This window comes from Pteronotus mesoamericanus, unplaced genomic scaffold, assembly GCF_021234165.1.
Source record: "Pteronotus mesoamericanus isolate MK-2021 breed Mesoamerican mustached bat unplaced genomic scaffold, CSHL_Meso_final contig_64, whole genome shotgun sequence".
NCBI classification, from domain to species: domain Eukaryota; kingdom Metazoa; phylum Chordata; class Mammalia; order Chiroptera; family Mormoopidae; genus Pteronotus; species Pteronotus mesoamericanus.
In genome coordinates, this window is record NW_026555224.1 from 4,531,115 (window position 1) to 4,555,734 (window position 24,620).

Genomic DNA, 24,620 nt, shown 5'->3' on the forward strand with positions numbered 1-24,620 from the left:
TTGAGGATTCTCTCTTTGTCTTTGACATTTCCATTTTAATGATGATGTGTCTTGGAGTGGACCTCCTTGGGTCCCTCTTGAGTGGAGTCCTCTGTGCCTCCTGGATCCAGGAGAGCCTTTCTCTCCTCAAATTAGGGAAATTTTCCATCATTACTTTTTCGAGGAGGTTCTCTATCCCTTGTTCCTCTTCTTCTCCTTCTGGTATCCCTATTATACGGATATTATTGCGTTTCAGGTTGTCCTGCATTTCCCTAAATGCTTCTTCATTCTTTTTGAGTCGTTTTTCCATTTCTTGTTCTTTCTGGGAGCTTTTTTCTACCTTGTCTTCCATCTCACTGATTCGATCCTCAGCTTCATCCAGCCTGCTTTGGATTCCTTCTACTGTGTTCTTCAATTCAGAAATGGTATTCTTCATATCCTCTTGTGTCTTCTTGATAGTTTCTATGTCCTTTTCCAGGCTGATATAGTTTGCTGTAAGATCCTGATAGTTTCTCTGCAGTTTCTCATAGTTATCTTTGAGCTGGCTGAGCTCATTGAGCTTCCTTAGAACCATTGTTTTGAATTCCATATCTGATAATTCCCTTGCCTCTATTTCATTTAGCTCTCTCTGTGGGGAGTCCCCTTTTCCACTCATTTGAGGGGAACTTCTTTTTCTTCCCATTTTTGTGAGAGTCTGTTAAGTATTTTTGTCCTTTACTTTTCTTTCTGGGCTTGCCTCTGATGATGTCAGTTGTTGACCCTATACAGCCTTGGGTTGTTTGTTTGAGCCTTTCAGGAGTCTAATGCCTGTGTCTCACTCCTGCTTGGAGCAGCTCTGTGACCCCTTCGGTCAGGGCTGAGCTATTTTTTGGGATCTCTCTGCGCTCTCAAGCGGGCTCCTTGAGCGCATTCCCAGCGCAGCAGGGTCCCTCACCTGTCTGGGCTCGTATGTGCTTGCCCCAGACCAGGGGGCTTATTCGCGACCTCCCGTACTCATCTGGCCTCCCTGGCATGCGAGCTTCACGGCACTGGTCAGTTTAGGGTCTTCTGTTGTGTGTTTTCCCCGCTTTTGGCTCTTTGGGTGCGTTGCTTGCCCTCGCCAAATGGGGACTACGGAAATGGGAGGAAATCAGCTCTAGGACTCTCCGGTTAATCCTATTTTCTCGGCTTTAGCTGCTGTAGTTTAGGGGTTCCTGTTTATGATTCAGACCCCGTTCTTCTCGGGGGGACGCTAACTGGCCGTTTCAATGTCCCTCTGGTGCCAGTGCCCGTGCGCACCCAGCCCACCCTCTTGAGCCTCCACCGCAATTCTCACCCGTTGGGATGTGTGAGAGTAGAATCCACTGTCGGCGGCACCAAGGCTCCTCTCCCACTATCGCTCCACTGCTTTCCAGGTGATTACTCCATTATTTAGTTGCAATTCCAGTTTGGTTTGCAAGCCATGAAAAGCAATGGCCTACAGCCAAGGCTGTTCTACCCAGCTAGGCTCTCCATTAAAATAGAAGGAGAAATACGGAGTTTCCCAGACAAAAGAAAGCTAAAAGAATACATTTCTACCAAACCAGCACTCCAAGATATGCTAAGGGGACTGGTTTAAGCAGATGAAGGAAAAGAATGAGACAGAGAGGAACACAAGTACAAAGAGAAAAGATGAGTAAGTTTCTATCAGTAATATCTCTCAATGTGAATGGACTAAATGCCCCAATCAAAAGACACAGGGTAGCTGAATGGATAAGAAAACATGACCCACACATACACTGCCTACAGGAGACCCACCTCAGAGCAAAAGACCTACACAGATTGAAAGTAAAGGGATGGAAAATAATATTCCAAGCAAATGGATATGAGAAAAAGGCTGGCGTGGCCATATTTGTATCAGACAAAGTAGATTTCAAAGCAAAGGCCATAAAGAGAGACCCAGAGGGGCACTTTATCATACTTAAAGGAAGACTCTATCAAGAAGACATCAACATTGTAAACTTATATGCTCCCAATAGAGGAGCCCCCAAGTTTATAAGGAAATTGTGGGATGACTTCAAAAAAGATATAGACAGCAACACACTGATATAGGGGATTTCAACACCCCACTGTCAAAAATGGACAGATCTTCCAAACAAAACATTAATAAACATATCGTGGTGCTGAATGACACATTGAATCAAAGAGACTTAACTGACATATATAGAACCTTACATCCCAAAGAAGAAAAATACACATTCTTTTCAAATGCTCATGGCAGTTTTTCAAAGATAGACCACATGATAGGACACAAAGGAAGCCTCAGCAAATTCAGGAAAATTGAAATAATACCAAACTTTTTCTCAAACCACAAGGCCTTGAAACTCGAAATCAACCTCAAAGAGAAACTTCAAAAACTTGCAAACTCATGGAGACTGAACAGTACACTATTAACCAATGAATCGGTCAATAATGAGATAAGAGAAGAAATAAAAAAATTTCTGGAAACAAACGAAAATGAACAGACAACTGTCCAAAACCTATGGGACACAGCAAAGGCGGTCCTGAGAGGGAAGTTCATAGCAACATTTCAAATAAAAGACCTAACACTACAACTTCAAGAACTGGAGAAACAACAACAAATAAATCCCAGAGCAAGTAGAAGGAAGGAAATAGTCAAGATTAGAGCAGAACTGAATGACATAGAGACAAAAAGAACAATTCAGAGGATCAACCAATCCAGAAGCTGGTTCTTTGAAAAGATTAATAAAATTGACAAGCCATTAAGCAGACTCATCAAGACAAAAAGGGAGAGGACCCAAATTAATAATATCAGAAATGAAAGAGGAGAAATAACAACTGATACCACAGAAATACAAATGATCATCAGAAACTATTATGAACAATTATATGCCAAGAAATTTGAAAATCTTGATGAAATGGACAAATTTTTAGAAAAGTATAATCTTCCAACACTGAAGGAGGAAGAAACAGAAAGCTTGAACAGACCGATAACAGCTGGGGAAATGGAAGCAGTAATCAAGGAACTCCCGGCACACAAAAGCCCAGGGCCAGACGGTTTCCCAGGAGAATTTTACAAAACATTTAAGGAAGAGCTAACCCCTGTCCTTCTCAGACTATTCCAAAAAATCCAAAAGGAGGGAAGACTGCCAGACTCCTTCTATGAGGCCAGCATCACCCTGATCCCAAAACCAGATAAAGACCCTACAAAGAAAGAAAACTACAGGCCAATTTCGCTGATGAACATAGATGCTAAAATCCTCAACAAAATATTGGCAAACCACATCCAGCAATACATTCAAAAGATTATCCACCACGATCAAGTGGGATTCATCCCAGGGATGCAGGGATGGTTCAATATACGCTAATCAGTAAACGTGATACACCACATCAATAAAAGAAAAGACAAAAACCACATGATCATCTCAATAGATGCAGAAAAAGCATTTGACAAGGTACAGCACCCATTTATGACCAAAACACTCAGCAAAATGGGAATAAATGGGGCATTCCTCAACATAATAAAGGCCATATATGAAAAACCTACAGCCAATATCATACTCAACGGGCAAAAACTGAAAGCTTTCCCACTAAGATCGGGAACACGACAAGGATGTCCGCTCTCACCGCTTCTTTTCAACATCATATTGGAAGTCCTAGCCACAGCGGTCAGACAAGAGAAAGAGATAAAAGGCATCCAAATAGGAAAGGAGGAAGTAAAACTATCATTGTTTGCAGATGACATGATAGTGTACATAGAGAACCCTGTAGAGTCTACCAAAAAACTCCTCAACCTAATAAGTGAATTTGGCAAAACAGCAGGATACAAAGTCAACATTCAGAAATCAAAGGCGTTTTTGTACACCAGCAGTGCAATAGAAGAAGAAGAAATCAGAAAAAATATACCATTTGATATAGCACGAAAAAAGATAAAGTACCTAGGGATAAATTTAACCAAAGACACAAAAGACCTGTATGCAGAAAACTATACAACATTGAAAAAAGAAATTAAGGAAGACACAAATAAATGGAAGCATATACCGTGCTCATGGATTGGAAGAATTAATATCCTCAAAATGTCCATACTACCAAAAGCAATTTATAGATTCAACGCAATCCCTATTAAGATACCAATTACGTATTTCACAGAAATAGAACAGACATTTCAAAAATTTATATGGAACCATAAACGACCCCGAATAGCCGCAGCAATTTTGAGAAAGAAACACAAAGTAGGAGGGATCACAATACCGGACATCAAACTCTACTACAAAGCCACCATACTCAAAACAATCTGGTACTGGCACAAGAAGAGACCCATAGACCAGTGGAACAGAATAGAAAGCCCAGAAATAAGCCCAGGTCTCTATGGACATCTAATATTCGACGAAGGGGGCAGAAGCATAAAATGGAGCAATAACAGCCTCTTCAACAAATGGTGTTGGGAGAGCTGGACGGCTACATGCAAAAAATTGAAATTGGATCATCAGCTGACACCATACACAAAAATAAACTCAAGATGGATAAAAGACTTAAATATAAGTCACAACACCATCAAAGTCCTCGAGGAGAACATTGGCAGGAAACTCTCAGATATCCCACGCAGCAATTTTTTCACTGATATGTCTCCTAAAGCAAGGGACATAAAGGAAAGAATAAACAAGTGAGACCTCATAAAAATAAGAAGGTTCTGCACGGCTAAAGAAAACATCAGCAAAATGAAAAGGGAGCCAACCGTATGGGAAAATATATTCGCTAATGATACATCAGATAGAGGTTTGATCTCCAAGATATATAAAGAACTCACTCGACTCTACTCCAAGAAGACAAACGATCCCATCAAAAAATGGGCAAAGGACCTGGGCAGATGCTTTTCTAAGGAGGAGATACAGAGGGCCCTGAGGCATTTGAAAGGATGCTCAGCATCACTAGCCATCAGAGAAATTCAGGTCAAAACCACCATGAGGTACCACCTCACACCGGTCAGAATGGCCATCATAAACAGATCCACAAACAACAGGTGCTGGCGAGGCTGTGGAGAAAAGGGAACCCTAGTCCACTGTTGGTGGGAATGCAGATTGGTGCAGCCACTATGGAAAGCAGTGTGGAATTTCCTCAGAAAGCTGAAAATGGAACTGCCTTTTGATCCAGCGATTCCCCTGCTGGGACTATACCCTGAGAACACCAAAACGCCAATACAAAAGAACCTCTGCACCCCAATGTTCATAGCAGCACAATTTACAATAGCCAAGTCTTGGAAGCAACCTAAATGCCCATTAGTAGATGATTGGATCAAAAAATTATGGTACATATACACAATGGAGTACTACGCAGCAGAAAGAAAAAAAGAAGTACTAAACTTTGCAACAGCATGGATGGAACTGGAGAGCATCATGCTAAGCGAAATAAGCCAGGGAGCGAAAGACAAATACCATATGATCTCACCTATAAGCAGAACCTAACCAATAATGCAAAGATGCAAGAAAAATATGACCAGCAACACTGAAAGGAAAAGAAATCAACAGAGACAAGAGAGAAGAGGGGGGCAGGAAAAGGGAAGGGAAGGGGAAAGTCAAGGAACATATAGCAAGGACTCATGGACAAAACCAAAGGGGAAGAGCTGAGGGAGGGAAGGTGGGAGGGGGCAAGGGAAAGAGGTGGGGGGGAGGCAGAGACAAATGTATTTAAAAAGTAAATAAATTAAAAAAAAATGGAAAGGAACAAGTGGCAAAGATGTGGATAAATTGAAACCCTCACACAATGTTGATGGGAATATAGAATGGTACAGCCACTTTGGGAAACAGTCTGGTAGTTCCTTAACTTCTTAAACACAGAATGATCCAGCAATTTCACTTCTATGTATATACTCAAATGAAAATATGTCCACACAAAACATGTACACATGTCCAGAGCAGCATTATTCATAATAGCCAGAAAGGGAAACAATCCAAATGTCCATCAACTGATGAATAATTAAATAAATGTAGTCTTTCCATACAATGGATACAACCACAAAAAGAAAGGAAGTACTGATACATTATGACTCTTTAAAACATCATGCTAGGTGAAGGAAGACAGCTACAAAAGACCACATATTGAATGATTCTATTTATGTGAAATGTCTAGAACAGGCAAATCTACAGAGACTGGAAGCACATGAGTGGTTGCCTAAGGCTGGGGGTCGGGGAGGAATGGGGAAAAATATAATAATGGGTTTCTTTGGAGTTGGTTGAAATGTTCTAAAACTAACTTTGTGTTGGTTGCATGACTCTGTGAGTATACTAAAAAGCACTGTACACTTTAAATCAGTGGATAGTAAGGTTTGTGAGTTATATTGCAATAAAGCTAAAGTTTAAAAAAAAGATAGTTAAGAAAAACTGTTAATTAGAAAGCAAGTTGCAGAAGAGCAGGTACGTTAAGGCGATCCTCTTTGTGCTAAAAGGAAAGGCTGTTTGTAGATGCAGCAAAACTTTCCTGCAGGACCCACTAACACTCACTAGCACTGGGATGGGCTATGGAGCTGCGGGGAACTTTCTAACATTTCTGTACATTTCTATACTATTTTAACTTTTTACAAAACTGGATTGCCTGAAAAATGAAATAATAAATAAGTAAAAAAAAATTTAAAGATTTTATTTATTTTTAGAGAGAGGGAACTCAGAACAGAACCCACAAACCACATGTGCCCTGACTGGGAATCCAATGGCAATCTTTCACTTCAAGGGTTTGTGCCCAACCAACTGAGCCACATCAGTCAGGGCAATAAGTAAAATATTTTTTAAAATTTTTGATCAACGCAATAATTCCTACTATTCTTCCTTTTTTAAAGATTTTATTTATTTCTTTTTACAGAGAGGGGAAAGGTGGGAGAAAGAGAGGGAGAGAAGCATCAATGTGAGAGAGAAACATCCATCAGTTGCCTCTGGCATGCCCCAACAGGGGACCTGTCCTGCAGTCCAGGCACGTGCCCTGATCGGGAATCAAACAGTTGATTTTACGGTTTGCAGGACATGGCCCAACTGAGCTGCACCAGTCAGGGCTCCAATCATTCTTAACGGCTCTCTTCATTGACAGACATTCTTCTAGATCAGGTGTTGGGCACTTTCTTGATACCGCAGCAGAAAATACATTTATATTCTAATCCAAGGCACACCCATGAAACATAAACTGAAATCTCAGGAAACTGTACTCAGCTTTGCCACTTTCTAGTCTACTTAATTTCTTTTTTGTTGTTCTTGCTTTTTATTCTTTTTCCTCAATGTACTTGGGAGGCACTCAATATGTATTCCATCACCCACACTGATTCCTTGACTCAGCTGGACAATCACTGACCTTACCCTCAGTGTGAGACACAGTCACTTCCTGGATCCAACTCCTGAGCCACTGATCCTGCCTGTCACCAAACCTTCCTTGGCCCGTGCCCATATCTCCCTTCTCTCCCCAACCCCAGTGCTACTCAGCCCTGGTCAGTCCTTGGCCAAAATCCTTGCTGACCAAGACAGCATGGAGCCTCGAGCTGCCAGCAGACCCAACGAGGTCACTGGCCTCTGCAGCTGGGATGATGCCAAGGGAGAGGGCCACAGGTTCACCCTGCAGACCTCCAGGCAGTGTAGCACAGTGGTTAGGAGCCTGTACTGCTGGTGACCTTGACCAAATTCATTCATTTCACCAACTCCCCCACTTGTGAAGGGAGTTGAGTGGGCAAGTGTCCTGAGTGGGGTTCCATGGCAGTCAGTTCACAGGGGAATTATCACCTTGGCCACGTCTACCACAGACCTGACATTCTCTTCAGCTCTAGGAACAAAGGCAGCTGCAGACAAGCAGCTGTGACCCTGCCTGGCATGGTGCTTTGCACTCAGAAGGCAGTTGACATGTATTCCAGAACTGAGTGAGCAGGATCTGCTTTACAGCTTTTCAGTTGTCATAAATATGCTCTTAATGCAGCTGTGGCAGCACCTACTAACTAAGAAAGAGAGAGTAGTTGTTCTCTCTTTGTTAATAACAGAACTACTGGTTTTTGGCTGAGCACATGGCCACTTAGAATAAGGTCTACATTTCCCAGAGTCCTTTGCACTTAAGTGTGACTGTGTGATCAAGTCTGGCCAAGGGGATATAAGCAGAAAGATGGTTTTCAACTTTATGGAAGGAAGGGTTTTTAAAGAGAGGAAGGAAATGTGCCCTTCTGCTCTCTCTCCTTCCTGCTAGCTGGAATGAAAGTGTGATGGCTGGAGTTCAAGCAACTATATTGAACCATGAGGAAGCACAGTGCTAAGGAAGTCAGAGCCACAATAAAGGGGGTCTTGGGCAGCATAATCTTATATCATGAGGCAGCATAACAGCCCTGGACTGACAATCTTCAGACTTTACTATCTAACCTTATAATCTACTGTAATTTTCTCTTTTCCTTACTACTTGCTAGTTCCATCTGGTCCAGTAGACCCTTCTCACCCATATTATAAAAAGTCACACCACATATCTTATGACAGGTTGGAGCCTGATAGGGTCAGCCTGGGAAAATTGTGGCCTCAATCCAGAGTCCTAATATGACAGCTGCTCCCACATTTGACCATGGAGACTGGGCACTGGAGGACGTTGGATTCCCCTAGACAGGCAAGGAGCCCTCACCAGCCCATAACTCAGCCCCACAATTCTGTTCCAACACCAGCCAGGGCACCATCTTCCTAGGAACCTCTACCTAACTTGGGCTTCCCTAGGCCCACAGAAGGGGCCTGTTCCTGTGAGTGAGAGACTGAGACCAGGAGTCAGACCCCGGCTCCCAAGATATCGGGATTCTCTAGAAGGTTTCTTCTGCCCTCACTCAGGCATCCACATTGTCCTCTCCCAGTCCTGGACACACCCTGGGAAGATATCTCTATGAAGACGCAGCTGAGTGGGATTCTGAGTTAGGCAGACAGAGGTCAAGCCCTATCTCTTCCACTTACTAGCTGTGTGACTTCACCTCTAGAGCCTTGGCTTCCTCACTGTAATGTGGGTTGCAGAGCTGAGCCCATACCACTAACTTGACAGTGCTAGCATGGAGCAAGCATTAAGACACAGCAGCTGTTATTACCATCATTTCCAATATCATAAATAAAGGGGGCTGAGCCTTGCATCCCAGCCAGGCTAATAACCTGGATGTCTGGTTAGCAGCCAACCAAGCTTCTTCCAGGGTCCTCAAGGAAGAGGCTATTTATGCTCTGGCCATGGAATCACTGCTCTCACAGGGTCTTGCTGTGGGCTCCTTTGGCAGCCACTGGGGCAGGAAACAATGTTTGCAATGCCCAGGTCAAGGCTGTTGGTCCTCCTCAGGCTCCTCTCATCCCCAGGAGCTACCTTCCTGTTGTAGAAATGAGCTGGACTCTCCCACCCATCACTCTGGGAGCCAGCACCCCAAGGCAATATGGCCTGCACTGAGCCAGCCAGTGCACATGCTAGTATATGCCCAGCACCCACTGGTCCTCAACTGCAACCACAGTGGACAGGCTGACTTATGGGCCACCCCATGACATGTACCTGCTTCTGTTCAGGAATCTGCCTATCCTCTGCTTTCATGCCATGTGCCTGGGGTTGAGGATCCACAGCCAGGTCACTGGGGGTATCACGTGGCCCAGGTCTAAGCAGAACACAGTTCAGGTACCTGGCCACAGTGACTGGCTCGGAGGTGGCATGTGACTCAAGTCAAACCAGTCCGGCCCAATCACAGGTAAGCCTGAGGCTTTGGCTGGAGTTATTGGACGAGGTTAATCATTTCCTGCAGAACATGACTCTGAGACAGGGACTGAGGCCACCAGAGAACAAAGCTGACATTTGGTGGAGACCAAAAGGAGACAAAGAAAAATGAGTAGTGATGACATCACTTAAGACCCTGAATCCAAACATGCCTAAAGTCAAACTACCCACATGGAATTCTGCATTATATGACACAAAAAAGTCTGCTAGTAGGAGGCTGTGGGTGGTGGTGGGTGGGGCAACTTGGCTGGCTACACGTAGGTTTTTGTCACCTGCAATATTAAAGTCCAAAACCCAGCCACCACTGAATATTATTTCTATATAATTTTTAAAAATAACACTTTTATTAAAGCACATAGCTAAAAATAACACCTCTGTCCTACTAGGACCCCTGTGTATGATCACACAGGCTGGGTACTGCTCAACTCTTGTGGACAACCTTTGCAGCAGTACATGGGCAACCCTGCTCCAAGCCTGCAGTGACAACCACTTCCAATTATTCTAGATGTTACTCATGGAAGTTATCTCCACATCTCTAAATCATATGCATATTCTGCTATTTCTTAATTTACCTAGTTTGGTCCTTATCTATTGATTTCCTGGTGTAATAAATTAGAGTTAGCTTCATTTCCCTTTTGCAATGCATCCCCAGACTGGTAGGTCTTCTCTTGGTTCCTTTAGATAGCATGCCAAGAACACTGTCTCTTATTCCACCAACCAGAAGGAGCTATGGGTTTCTCAGCATAAGTTTATCGCACTGCAGGAAAGTGGGAAAGATGTGGCTTTTGTACTGCAAATGAGTGATGAGAAAGCAGAAGAGACTTTTATTCCTATCAACCTCAAAAATACATCATTTTTACTGAAAGACGACAGACATGTAACACATGTGAACAGCTTACTGCAACCTAGGTGCCGTGCTAAGTACTTGATGTAGACTTTCTCATCTGCCAATGACAGGAGCTGCAAAACAGAAAAGTGGCAGCCCACCTCTACAGGGCCACCCTGGGAAGGGAAGCTAAGCAGAGTGGAGCTGCCCTTGGGCTGCACCTGGCTTGTTCCATGGATATCTTGAGCTCTAGATTGTGTTCTCAGTTTTCTTCAAACTGCGGGGTGGGAGAACTATCTTAGAGATATACCCCCATGTTCATTGCAGTATTATTCACAACAGCCAAGGTATAGTAACAAACTGAGTCCACTGATGGATGAATGGATAAAGAAACCATGCTGAATATACGCAATGGAATATTATTCAGTCAAAAAAGAAAAAAAGGAAATTCTGTCACTTGCAACAACATGGATAAACCTAGTGGATATTAAATGAAATAAACCAGGCACATAAAGGCAAATACTGCATGATCTCACTTACTGGTAGAATCTAAAAAGCCAAACTTGCAGAAACAGAGAGCAGAACTGGGGTTACCAGGGGTTGAGGGTGAGGGAAATGGAGAAACTGGTGAGAGGGGAAGAGTTTCAGTTATGCAAGATGAGTAAGTCCTGGAGAGCTCATGGACAGCAGGGTGACTATAGTTAGTAACACCGTATTGCAAATAGGAAATTCGCTAAGAGAGTCGATCCTAAGAGTTTCCAACACACACAGAAAAGGTAACTATTTGAGGAGATGGATATGTTGATTAGCTTGATTATGGTAGCCATTTCACAATGTATTCCTATATCAAATCATCACATTGTACACCTTAAATACAGTAGAACCTCGCTTCTCAAACTTAATCTGTTCCAGAAGGCTGTTCGAGAGGCAATTTGTTTGAAAACCAAATCATTTTTTCCCCATTAGAAATACAGGTATTAGATGAAAGGGTTTTTGGATGGAGAACTGAAATTTTGTTTGACAACCAAGACATTTTTTCCATGAACAACTTGGTTGAGAACAAAATTGTTCAAGATGGGAGACGTTTGAGAACGAAGGTTTAACTGTATACAATTTTAATTTGTCGGTTATACCTCAATAAAAGTGGTGAAAGACAAAACAAAAAATAACGCCCAAGACAGTAACAGTGACCCTGTACTCTGTCACTGCATGGCCAGGTCTGAATCCCTGTCCCTGTTAGGTGAACCTGTCCTAAAGAGCAGACTTTGAAGAGCCAGCTGTGACTTCCCCCAGCCACTGGCACTAAGCAGGATCAACAGGTGCTAATCAAATACATCTCTTGGCTGTATTTTATTTATTTACTGGAGGGGGATGGTAACACTGGGAGTCACTAAATCAAGCACCAAGCTAGGAGTTCATGTTGGTGTCTTATTTATATCTGTGCTCCAGCATGTAGTGGGTGCTCACCCATAAACATTTATTTAAGCTATTTTAAACGAGTTTTAAGTGGTTCTCAAATACCTCGGTTTTTGAACAATTCGGTTCTCGATCAAGTTGTTCACAGTAAAAAATGTCTTGGTTTTCTAACAAAACTTTGGGTCTTAATTCTCTACCTGACAAACTTTTCATGCTGATACCTGTATGATCAGTCACATATCTCTCAGGTACAAACAAAGGAGATTTGGTTTTCGAGCAAATCACTTCCAAAACAGTTTTCTAGAATGAATTAAGTTCAAGAACCAAGGTTTCACTGTAGTTTATAGCAGAATAAAAGTACTGATTTACAGATGTCCAAACCTACCTCCCCCTCTGTGCTATGTCATCCCCCCCACTTGCCCCAACCAAAAACCAGTTGCCATTCACAGCCATACTCACCTCCCTGACCTTGCACCCAACAGACCCTCTTCCTAGAATGCCTGTCTTAGTCACTGCCAAACCCCTTTGTTCCCTTCTAGATCCAGCTCAAAATTCTACCTCCTCCAGAAAGCCTTTGCTGGATGGTTTCCTCATCTGTACAATGGGGGAAGAACCTATCTCAGGAGTTGTTCTGAGGAGTCAGTGAGATCAGGCACATGATGCCTGGCAGAGAATTGTTGAAAAGTACCAGCTGCTATTATGCCCTGACCATCCCCATTCCCCCAACTTCTAAGTCACTTCCCTCCTCCCAGAACCTCCATGAGCATTTCCATTATATTCAGAAACCAACAGTCTACAGGGTACGCAGCATCATGGCCCTGTCCACGCCCTAAACCCTGGAACCTGTGAATTTGTTCCCTTATATGGCAAAAGCAATTTTGCAGGTGTGATTAAGGGTCTTGCGATGGGGAGACTGTCCTGGATTATCTAGTGAGCCTAGTGTAATCACAGGGTCCTTATAAAAGCATGCAGGAGGGGCAGAGTTAGAGGAAGAGAAGTGACAACGGAAGCATGAAAGTGGGGGGTCATATGTGGGCCTTCTAGAGCTGAAGGAAGGGGCCACAAGCCAAGGAATGCACAGCTGCTAGGAGTGGAAAAAGTCAAAAAATGGATTTCCCTGGAGCCTCTAGAGGGAACACAGCTCTGCTGACACCTTGACTTTTGAACTTGTGACCTCCTGAATGATTAACAGAAGAAATTTGTGTTGTTTTAAGGCATTAAGTTGGTGATTTGTTACAACAGAGGCAGGAAACAAATAGAGTCCAGAACAGTGGTCCTCAACATGCAGCAATTTTGTCAAAAAGAGGACACTTAGCAATGTCTGGAGATATTTTTGGTGTCATAACTTGGGGAACGCAACTGGCATCTAGTGGATAGAGACCAGGGATGCTGCTAAACGTTCTACAGTGCACAGGACTGCTCCATAGCACAGAATTATGTAGCCAAAAAATAGTGCTGAGGCTGAGAAACCTGTTCTAGACTGAGTCTGGTGGTATTCCAAGAAGGCTTCCCCCACCCGCTTTCTTCTCTGTCCTAAAAACAAACTTCCACACATACCAGAAAGAGGAGAAATATGCTTACTCACTGATGAAATGAGCAATCCACAGCTGAACCAAGGAGCCAAGTCAATATTTCTGTTGCTAAGGCTCATAAAAACATCACTGTCATACCCTATGCTTTGTTCATACAAAACTGTTATGGTGCAAAGACTATACTGCGGTTTCAAAAATCAGAAAAACACATTTTAGAATACAAAGTACAAATTCTTTTCATTACAGTTTCAATTAACAAAATACACAGGAGGGCTTGAATTTTAATTTTTAATGACTTGTTGGGCACCCTTCTCATGTACTCAGGACACTCTGTATTCCAGTGAAACAGCATGTCTCACTTCTCAGAGGGAACCCTTGTTTACACGGCCTCTTGGTGGCCGGACCAAATGAGCACCTGGATCAAAAGGGGCCATGTCTCATTCCTCTCTATCTCCCAGCCCAGAGCATGACGCCTGGCACACACGAGGTCCTCTATAAACGTATGATGCATGAATTGACAAGTAGCTGGAGAAAATTGGCAATTTTTGTGGATATAATGGGACTGCAGGCCTGGAGGTCTGGAGGGATGATTGAGTGATAATTACAAGGTGTCTGGGATTGCTTAGCCTGAAACATGGCTGAGATCCTCAATGGAAAAGACTGGATCATGGGGAGGCCCTCAAAAAGCACTCAAGACCAGGATCTGACCTGACAAGACTTTTGGGACAAACAGATCTGGGTTCAAGTCCTGACTGTTCTACTAGTACCTGAGTGACATTGGGCAATTTAATCTCACTGAACCTCAGCTTCCTCATCTGTAAAAGTCACTTGATTGAAAAAGTGAAGCAGAGTGAGCAAGGTGAAGAATTGAGAGAGGTGGCCAGGGGCCAGAAGAGGCAACTATGGCACATGTAGCTTGCTCTCCAACATGAATCTATGCTGCCCTGATCAGCCAAGGACTACATTTCCCAGCACCTTTTACATCTAGGTAGGGCCATGTGACTTGCATTGGGGGCAATAGGATATGGGCAGAAGTAACTTGTGCTGCTTCCAAGCCCACCCCAATGGCCCACATTCCCCACCTTGGTCCTCTCTACTGTGATCCTGCCATGAGAGAGCCTGGAACAGATTCATAGCCTTTCAGTGTCATTTATAAAGCACCTGCTTTGTCACTCTGCTCAGCTCCCTGGAGGACATGGGTTCCACTATCCCTAGGCTTCGCTTACCCTGTGCCGTCTGTCTGGGCACATCCCAGTCTGCCCTCCCTATCCATCCTATGGCCAACTCCTCTGCTAACCCCTCAGGCCTCAGCTTAGATGTCATCTCCTCCAGGAGGCCTCCCCCAAATCCCAATGATAGCTTCACAATCCACAATAGCTTCATCCTACAGATGAGGAAATGGAGGAACAGAGAGGTTAAGTAACTTGCCAAAAATCACATGGCTAGAAAGTGGAACAGATGGGTTTGAAGCCACTGCAGGCTGAACCTGGACTTAAATTCAGTCATCATCTGCTAACCCAGTCCTGAAAACATGGTCCTGGGACCACTAGCAGCAGAGGCAACCTCACTTAGGCATGCAAATTCTTGGGCCCTACTCCAGCCCTGTTAAACTAAACTCTGGGGGTGGGCCCAGCAATCTGTGTTTAAATAAGCCCCTCAGCTGCTTCTCATGTGCCTTAACTTCAAGAATCACTGGCCCAGAAACATTTTCTGCAATCAAATCACTTGCTCTTCAGCACTTGCTCCCTGTGGACTCCTTGCTAGGTCTAGAGAGTGCCACAGTGGAAGGACTGAACACTGTCCACCCTCTGACTTTCTAGATATTTAAAATGGTTCTCTGGGGCTTTCGGGACCCAGAGACTGTCATCTTCCCCCTTATCATCAGTATATGTGTGACTCGGTCCTTCCTCTGCTTCAAGCCTCCTTTCTTGCGCCCATCAGCCTTGACTAAAAGAGTTTAATCAAGAAACACTTTTAAGGTCTAAGCCACTTTCATCCCATGGTGGTCACTATAACCACCTTCTAGAAAATTCTCCTTTTATAAAAATTATATTTTATTGATTATGCTATTACAACTGTCACAATTTTTCTCCTGTTGCCCCCCTCCACCTGGCACCCCTCACTCCCTCAAGCAATCCCCACACCATTGTTCATGTTCATGGATCGTGTGTATAAATTCTCTGTCTACTCCATTTCCTATACTGTACTTTACACCTACATGGCTGTTCTGTACTTCTTAATCCCCGTACCTCTTCACCCATTCCCCCAAAACCCTCCTCCCATCTGGCAACCATCAAAATGTTCTCCAAATCCATGATACTGTCTCTGTTCTTCTTGTTAGCTTAGTCTGTGTTTTAGATTCAGCTGCTGATAGTTATGTACTTTTTGCCATTTTTTGTTCATAGCTTTGAGCATCTGCTTTTTCTTAAATAAGCCCCTTTAACACTTCATATAACAGAGAGAATCAAGATGGCGGAGGAGTGAGTGAGTGGAAGTCACACTCACCTCCTCCCAGGACCAACCTGCAATTACAACTAAATTGGGGAAAAATCACCTGGAACAAACAATTGAACAATAGTGAGAGAGGAGCCTTGTAACCTCGGAGACAGAAAAATTGGCTTTAGCCTGGTAAGGAGTGTGGTACAGACCAGAAAAGGCGGGTGGGGCACCCATGGGCGGCAGCACCAGAAGGATATTGAAATGGCCAGTTGGATCCCCCTGAGAAGAGCGGGGTCTAAACCAAAAGCGGGGATCTCTAGCCCACAGCACCAGAGCCCGAAAAACACAGAAAACAGCCAGCTGCGAAAAGCAGCAGGGGTGCTCTCTGCCAGAGAGAGGCGGCTGGGGATGCAAAAAACTGTTTAAAGGGCCAATGTATACGTTTTTATTTGCAGCCACTTACCCTGGTCTCCGGCAAAGATGGGGGTGGGGCAGAGTGAGCTAGAGACACCTGAGGACAGAGTGGGTAAGGGGCTTTGGGGAGAGAACTGAGAGAGTAGCCGGTGGGATCTCAGTGCTGACTCATCCCCCATGCAGCAGCAGCCATCTTGCTCAGGCAGAGACCATGCCCCCTGAGCGGTACCAGCATCAAAGGACCCAATAGCCCCGCCCCCAGGTGGGATTCCACCCCGCCCTGTGTTGTCTAAGCTGCCTGCTGAGTGCAGAGGGACAGCCACAGACAGTAGATCCCTGGCTAAGGGGGGAGCAGAGAGGTCTGGAGACACTTGAGGAGAGCCTGGGGACGGAGGCTTTGGGGAGAGATAGGAGAGAGAATGGCCAGCGGGATCCCCCTATACACTCCTCCCCCATACTGCAGCAGCATGAGAGGACCCAATAACCCCGTCCCAAGGAGGGACTCCGCCCCACCTTGAGCTGTCTAAGGTGCCCTGCTGAGTGCAGAGTGACTAGATTAACAGCTGAAGGAGACAGCCCAAACAGATTACTGGAAGTCTCGAACAGACAGCCTAAGGACAGACAGGGTCAACATCTGACATCATCAGGGGCAGATCCAGAGAGTAAAAACAGCAGTCTACAACCATAGAAGTTCACACCACAAAGTCAGGAGATCAAGACAGATCAGCTTAAGAATCAGAAGCAAAAGAGAAGAGTCTCACAAATAATGGGAAGACAAAGAGACATACCCCACTCGAAAGGAAAGGAGGAATCCCCAGAAAGAGAACTAAATGAAATAAAAGCAAGTAAACTATCAGATATTGAGTTCCAAACAATGGTTCTAAGGAAGTTCAATGAGCTCAGTGAGCTCAGAGAGAATTACAGAAATCTACAGGGAAACTATGAGGAATTTACTGCAAACTATATCACCATGAAAAAGGACACAGAAACTATCAATAAGAGCAAAGAGGAAATGAAGAATACAATTTCTGAATTGAAGAACACAGTAGAAGGAATCCAAACCAGGCAAGATGAAGCTGAGGACCGAATCAGTGAGCTGGAGGACAAGGTACAAAAAAGCTCCCAGAAAGAGCAAGAAAATGAAAAAAGACTCACAAAGAATGAAGAGGCTTTGAGGGAAATGCAGGACAACCTGAAAAGTAATGATATCCATATAATAGGGATACCAGAAGGAGAAGAGAATGAGGAAGGGATACAGAACCTGTTTGAAACAGTCATGATGGAAAACTTCCCTAATTGGAGGAGAGAAAATGTTATACAAGTCCAGGAAGCACAGAGGGCCCCATTCAAGAGGAACCTAATGAGGCCCACTCCAAGACACATCATCATTAAAATGGAAAATATCAAAGACAGACAGAGAATCCTACAGCAAGCTAGGGAGAAAGAGGTAGTAACACACAAGGGAGCCCCAATATGGCTAGCAGCTAGACCTCCTAACAGAAACACTGCAAACCAGAAGGGCATGGCAAGAAATATTCCAAGTCATGAAAACCAAAGGCCTGCAACCAAAACTGCTCTACACAGCAAGGCTCTTAATTAAAATGGAAGGCGAAATAAGGAGTTTCCCAGACAAAAGAAGGCTAAAAGAATATACCTCCACCAAACCAGCACTGCAAAATATGCTAAAGGGACTGCTTTAAGATGAAGGAAAAGTTTCTATGAATACTGAGTTCCTTTCAGAGTTGCCAGTACTTCATATTATCAATATTTTTAATACTCATTAATCTGATTGTGACAATGATGTTATTTTAATTGTTCCTTATTTATTGAAACTAAACCTGATTTAGTATATTTCTTGCCTATTTCTATTTTTTTTTTAAAAAAGCTTTAAATGACTTTTTGATATTCTTTATCCATTTATTGATTAAAGGTTTGTAGAACTTTTTTCCCTAAAAAAAAAGGAAAAACCTATTAACCATGTTTTAAATGTGTTGCAAATACTTTTCTATTCTATTCCTTGTCCTTTACCTTTTTAAAATATGTATATTACTCTATAGTCTTAAATGTTTAATAAGTCATATTGTCAATATTTACTTTATAGCTTCTGGGTTTGAATATTTTACTTCAGGTCATGAAAAATATTAGTTCTATTTCCTTCTAAAACTCCTTAGATTCTACATATTGATTTTTAACTCACCTGAATATTTCTTGTGTAATGTGTGAAATAGGCTCTATATTTGTTTTATTTCCAGTGCACCTTAAGGTCCATGCACCTTATTTGTTGAATAAGCCTTATTTTACCCATTGGTTTGAAATATCAACTTAATCATATATTATATTGTTAGATATATACGTTTGTTTTTAGGATGCTCATTATATTTCATTGATCTACTTGATTATTTCTGTGCTGGTGTCATGCTGGTTTAATTGCTAATACTTTATTTTTTAATTTTTAAAATATTTTATAATTAACTTTGACATTAGAAAAAATAGGTAACATCAATCTGCATTTAAGCAAGCAAGAAAGAGAGAGATGGAACCTTTTACAACAACATGGATGGAACTGGAGAATATTAAGCTAAGTGAAATAATCCAGTTGGTGAAAGACAAATACCATATGATCTCACCTATAAGTGGACTCTATTCAACAAAATAAACTAACGAACAAAATAAACCACAGGCACGGAAACATGGAGCAGACTGAAAGTGTTCAGAGGGGATGGGGAAAGAGGGCAATGGTGGAAGGAAGGGGAAGGGACTAGAAAAAGAACATGTATGAATGACCCATGGACATGGACAACAGAGTGGGAATTGACTGTGGGAGTCGGGGGTAGGGGTGGGATGGGTGGAGGGGGGTAAAGCAATAAAAATTGAGACAACTGTAATACAATAAACATGATTTATAAATTTAAAGAAAAATATTTCATATAATAATGGTTTGGTAATGATAAACTCCTTTAGTTTTTCTTGTCAGGGAAGCTCTTTATCTGCCCCATGATTCTAAATGATATCTTTGCTGGGCAGAGCAATCTTGGCTATAGGTCCTGTTTTTCATGACTGAATATTTGTTGCCAATCCTGCGTAGCCTGCAAAGTTTCTTTTCAGAAATCATCTCACAGTCTTATGGGAGAGAACTCCCCTACAGGTAACTAACTGCTTTTCTCTTGCTGCTTTTAAGATTCTCTCTTTATCGTCAACCTTTGGCATTCTAATTGTGATGTTCTTGGAGTGGGCCTCTTGGCATCCATCTTGTTTGGGCCAATCTGTGCTTCCTGGACTTGCATGTCTATTTACTTCACCAAATTAGGGAAGTTTTCTTTCATTATTTTATCAAATATTTCCAATTTCTTGTTCTTTCTCTTCTCCTTCTGGCACCCCTATGATGCAAATGTTGGACCTCTTGAAGTTGTCCCAAAGGCTGCTTATATTATCCTTGCTTTTTGGATTCTTTTTTCTTCTTGTTCCAATTGGTTGTTTTTTGCTTCCTTATGTTCCAAATCATGGATTTGATTCTTGGCTTCATCCACTCCACTGTTGTTCTTGTGTAAATTGTTCTTTATTTCAATTAGTGTATCCTTCATTTCTAACTGGATCATTTTTATGCTTTTGAGGTCCTCACTAAGTTCCTGGAGCATCCTTATAACCAGTGTTTTGAGGCCTGCATCTGATTGATTGCTTACCTCCATTTTGTTTAGTTCTTTTTCTGGAGTTTATATCTGTTCTTTCATTTGGGCCATGTTTCTTTGTTTCTTCATTTTGGCAGCCTCCTTGTGTTTGTTCCTATGTATTAGATAGAGCTGCTATGACACCCTGTCTGGTTAGCATGGCCCTAATGTAGTAGGTATCCTATAGGATCCAGGAGCACAGCTTCCCCTATCACCCAAGCTGGGTACTCAAGGTGTGCCTTCTGTGTGGGTTGAGTAGACCCTTCTTTTGTAGCTGAACCTGGATTGCTGTTGGCAGGTCAATGGGAGGGATTTTTCCCGGGCCAGTCAGCTGTAAAAACTGGCTGTGACCATTGACCACCAACCTCTGCCCTCTGTGGAGGATCAGCTGTGCAGGGGGAGAGTGGTGGTGCCCCAGTGTGGTCTGTAGCTGCCCACTGGATAGGCAGGCTCTGGGGTTTCCTGGGTGGTGCAGGCCAAGGTCAGCCCCCACCATTTGCCTGGGGCCACCCTGCCCAAGCTATAAAGCAATCTGAGAAGGCTGCTATTTGTGCTAGGCTTGGAAATTCCCAGGTGAAGCCAAACTCTGAATCTAGGCTGGTTGCTGCTAGTGCTAGGTGTGGGGCCACTTAGTATGAGGTATGGTGGCTGGGGGCTCACTGAGATTGGCTGTAGCTTGTTTGAGAGGATTTAGGAAGTTGTGAAGCTTGAGCCAAGACTAGCCATTCATATGGAAAAGCCACTGTTAATAGACTGGGTAGGACTGAAAGCTGGGTGGGATGGAGCCCTCAGGAGATCTCCAGGGTGGGGCATACAGTGTTAGCCAGCTTGATGGAATCTCAGATATGGCACCTCCTGCTGGCTCTATGTGTCTGTGAGGGGAGAATTCAGGAAAGGGAAAATGGCCTCTGCCCACCTTTTTGTCTGGGAGAAAGCTGTTCCCCAGTACTTACCTTGATGCCAGATACTTCAGTTCCTCCCTGTATGCCACTGGTGCCTTTCAAGCTGCTACCCTGGTGCTGGAGAACAGATGGAGTGCGTGCGAGTAAGTTTATGTGTGGGTTCTTTAAGAGGAATTTTGGGGACTCCAGAAGTTTCTTCTACTGATTCAATCCCTGCTGGATTTTGCAGCCAGAAGTTATGAGGAATTATCTTCCTGGCATAGGAACCCAGTGCTGGGGGCCTGGTATAGGGCTGGGACTCCTCACTCCCAAGTTATCCCTCCCACATGTGGATATGGGACTAGCCTGTTCCATGTCTTCGCCACCCCACCAGTTTATATGGATGTGGTTTCTTCAATTCCATAGTTGTCAGACTTCCATGCAACTGAATTTCTGGCAGTTCTGAGTGATGGTTGTTCTAGAGTTTAGCTGTAATTTTGATGTGGTTGTGTGAGGAGGTGAGCCATGTTTTCTTATCCCATCATCTTGACTGCTAGAAAATTCTCAGTTCATGCAGGTAACAGTCTACAGCTTCTTCATCAGTGTAACTGAGCTCCCCAACACAAAAAGTCCTGTTTTTGAATCAGTGAAGCCGGTTGCTATTCCTTTGAATATAGTCCTGATCATCAATTTTTTCTGCTTCAACCTCAAGATTAAATCAGAAAGAATTAGTCCTAGAGAACGAGCTGGAGCAAATCCAAGTTTCTGCTGTTGACCCTCCACCTCCCTACACACTCCTCTCAGTGTCCTGGCAACAAGACACAATCCTAGTAAAAATTGGACAAAACTTCTTTGGGGAATCAGATAAGAGTCAGAAAAAAAGGTATGACACCCTCCCCAGTGCAACAGCTCAACTAGAACATCCCAAGGGGGAAGGCCACAGCCAACAAGCCCCACCCACACCCCTAGACCTTGCAAAGAGCTCACTGGATCCCATTCTCTTCAGCAGATAGCCACAAACCAATGGCGGAGGGGGGGGCGGGGGGGGGGGGGGCGGGGGGGGGGCGGGGTACAGAAAGGAGATGCTCTGTTCACAGTCACTCAGGCGCCCAGGATCCCCCAGGCTGGTGACTCTGCCCTCCAATAGGCCCAAAGAGCCCTCTCAACTCAGCTGATAAAAGGGGACAGGGAGCAGATTTTTAGGATTCAGGCTTGAAAGGGGCATACACTAGTTCTGCTCACATTCCAGCAGCCAAACTCAGTCACAGTGGCCCACCTAACTGTAAGGGAGGCTGGGAAATTCATCCAGGTGATACCCCAGTAAGAAGAGAACATGGATGCTGGTGACCAATAGCTGTCTCTGCCAGATAATACACTCAAAATGTTTAAAAATCAAATCAATGATATATCCTTAATCAGCCAAAAAAAGCACTCTCCCTGCACACACAGTACAAAAAAAATGGTAAATCATATAGACAGCTCACAATTGATTACACATCTATAGAGATCATTTCAATGATCGGCAGGGCTGACTACCTGCCTCCCTTACCCTTTGCCGAGGATAAGAACTTGGAATCCCAACTTACCTACCCACTTTGAGAAGGGGACTGAGAGGAATGGGGGAGTGGCAACCCCAACCATGTTACACCTGAATTCATGTCATCAAGAAGTTTTACTGTATTTGTCGAATTCATACATGAACACAGGAACGAATGCAAGGTGCTGTGGAAGCTATGGAGAAGGACACCTGCATATCTCTCTCTCTGAACTCCTACCTTCTTCCATTGGCAGGCATCCTTTCCAACTCAGTTGATAATATCACCTCTTCTGGGAAGCCTCCCCCCAACCTCCACCCCCCACACCCTCACACCCCCACACCATACATTAAGCATTATCAGGTTCCACCTGCTTGCTCTGTATTCCCTCCTTTATCCATTTTGCTAATGACAGTCTGCTGTTAGACCACCTGGGCCTCGGTTTCCTTTTCTGTAAATCACGAGTACACTTTGTTACTCCACTTCCAGGCTGAGTGGCCCCAAGGCGTCCAGGGCCCAAGGCCAAGGCCTCAGAAGTCAGGCTCCCATCCCAGGCACGCTCCTGTTACAGTAGTGGCGCAAACTAAACTAGGCAAGGACTTACCCGGGAGACCCCGCCTCCGCGCCTCCACGCGCATATTTATGCCCCGACCCTTGGCTCACCCGCCTACCGAGCCTGCCAGCACCCGACTCCCGCAGCCAACAGTGCAGCAAAGGCGACTCTACACTGTCCTCAAAGTTCCCGGAATTCTGGCCTCTTGTTCAGTGCTCGGGACGGGGGATACAGCTCCAGGCCCTGCAGGGGACAGAACGACAACACTGTCCCCATCCTCTATGGGCCCTGAGGTGCCCCGGGCGCAGGCCCTAAGATGCGTCTCCCAGCCCTTCGCATGCCAAGTGTTTTCCCAAGAGGCACCTCCGGGACTGCGCGACTCCCCCGTTTTACAGAAGCCAACACTAAGCCCGAGAGTTTAACCAGAGAAGCGCCTCCAACACTACTTCCGCGACGCCTAGGGTCCCTCTTCCAAGCTCCAGACCTGGCGGGCAACGGGTACCGGCCACACCCGGGTGCCCACTCCTGCAGCACCTGAACCCGCACCCACCGGCGCAACCAACCGCTGCTGCACCTACCTCCCTCGGGCGGATAGGGGCGGCGGCCGCTGCCCACAGCCACGAGGATCCAGAAAAGGTGGCAGAGGCTCCTAGCCCGGTGCTCCAGGTTGCAGGGCGGAGGCACCCGCCACCGCCCCCGCCGCGAGTGCCGGGGAGCTGAGGACGGGGAGTGCGGGGAGGCACTCGGGAGAGGCAGTGGGGTCGCTCTGGGTGGACTGGGCGATCGGATGGGGCGATTGCAAGGCACGGGGACTGCCGGAACGATCCTGGGGCGCAAGGAGCTCACGGGGACACTGGAAGACTATGGGGCGATGGCGAGCGTGTCAGGGGTACGAAGGTAGGCGACCATCCACCAAGACGGAGCAGCTGTGGCGTGGGGCCTGCAGGCACCGGTACGGAAAAGCAGAGCTCCGGCGGGGGCGGGGTTGTGGCGAGGCTGGCGCCCTGCGCAGCCGCTCACGTGGCCGCCCCTCCTTGGTTGTCAGCACACTAGTAGACGCTGCACACGTCTCTATCAGCTCCAGGGCGGTAACAAGCGTTGAGTTCCTGGCTCCACCCGCTCAATACGCCACATTAGGATCAAAGTTAAGGGGGGTGGGGAATGCCCTTCCAGGGGGTAATTTCAGAAGAGACAGCCAACTCCTCCACCCTCACTGACCCGCTTTCCCATTCTCTGTGGGTTGCCTACGTAGTTCCTGCACGCGAGTCCAAAATCGCTAGTAATCCCATTTTGCAGGAGTGTCTAACCTGCGGCCCAACACAAAACCGTAAATTTACTTAAAACATTATGGGATTGTGTGTGTGTGTGTGTGTGTGTGTGTGTGTGAGATTATGTGTCACAATGTATTTAATGTGTGGCCCAAGACAACTCTTCTTCCAGTATGGTGTAGAGACGCCAAAAGGTTGGACACCCCTGCACTTCAGTGTTTGTAGAGATTTCTATGCATATCCTAGAATATTTTTATTACAGAAAATTGCTTGATTGTTTTTCTGATTTCTGCTTTGTGAAAACTTAGGCACTTAGGACAGTTACAACTATTTGTGTCATTATTTGACTAATATCCCCTCTAGACGTTCCTTACCTGTCTAGGACATTCCTGTATTCCTACATC

At 44.7% G+C, this 24,620-nt stretch overlaps 1 protein-coding gene across 2 annotated transcripts in view; it reads right to left on the reverse strand.

The window, feature by feature from the left end:
- EEF2K (eukaryotic elongation factor 2 kinase) overlaps positions 1 to 23,979 on the reverse strand; it is a 78,416-nt gene extending 54,437 nt beyond the window's left edge. For both annotated transcript variants that reach the window (XM_054580912.1, XM_054580911.1), the window contains exon 1: positions 23,527 to 23,979. The gene's annotated coding sequence lies outside the window, so the exon portion shown is untranslated. The remainder of the gene's footprint in view (positions 1 to 23,526) is intronic.
- Between the last annotated feature and the right edge of the window lie 641 nt (positions 23,980 to 24,620).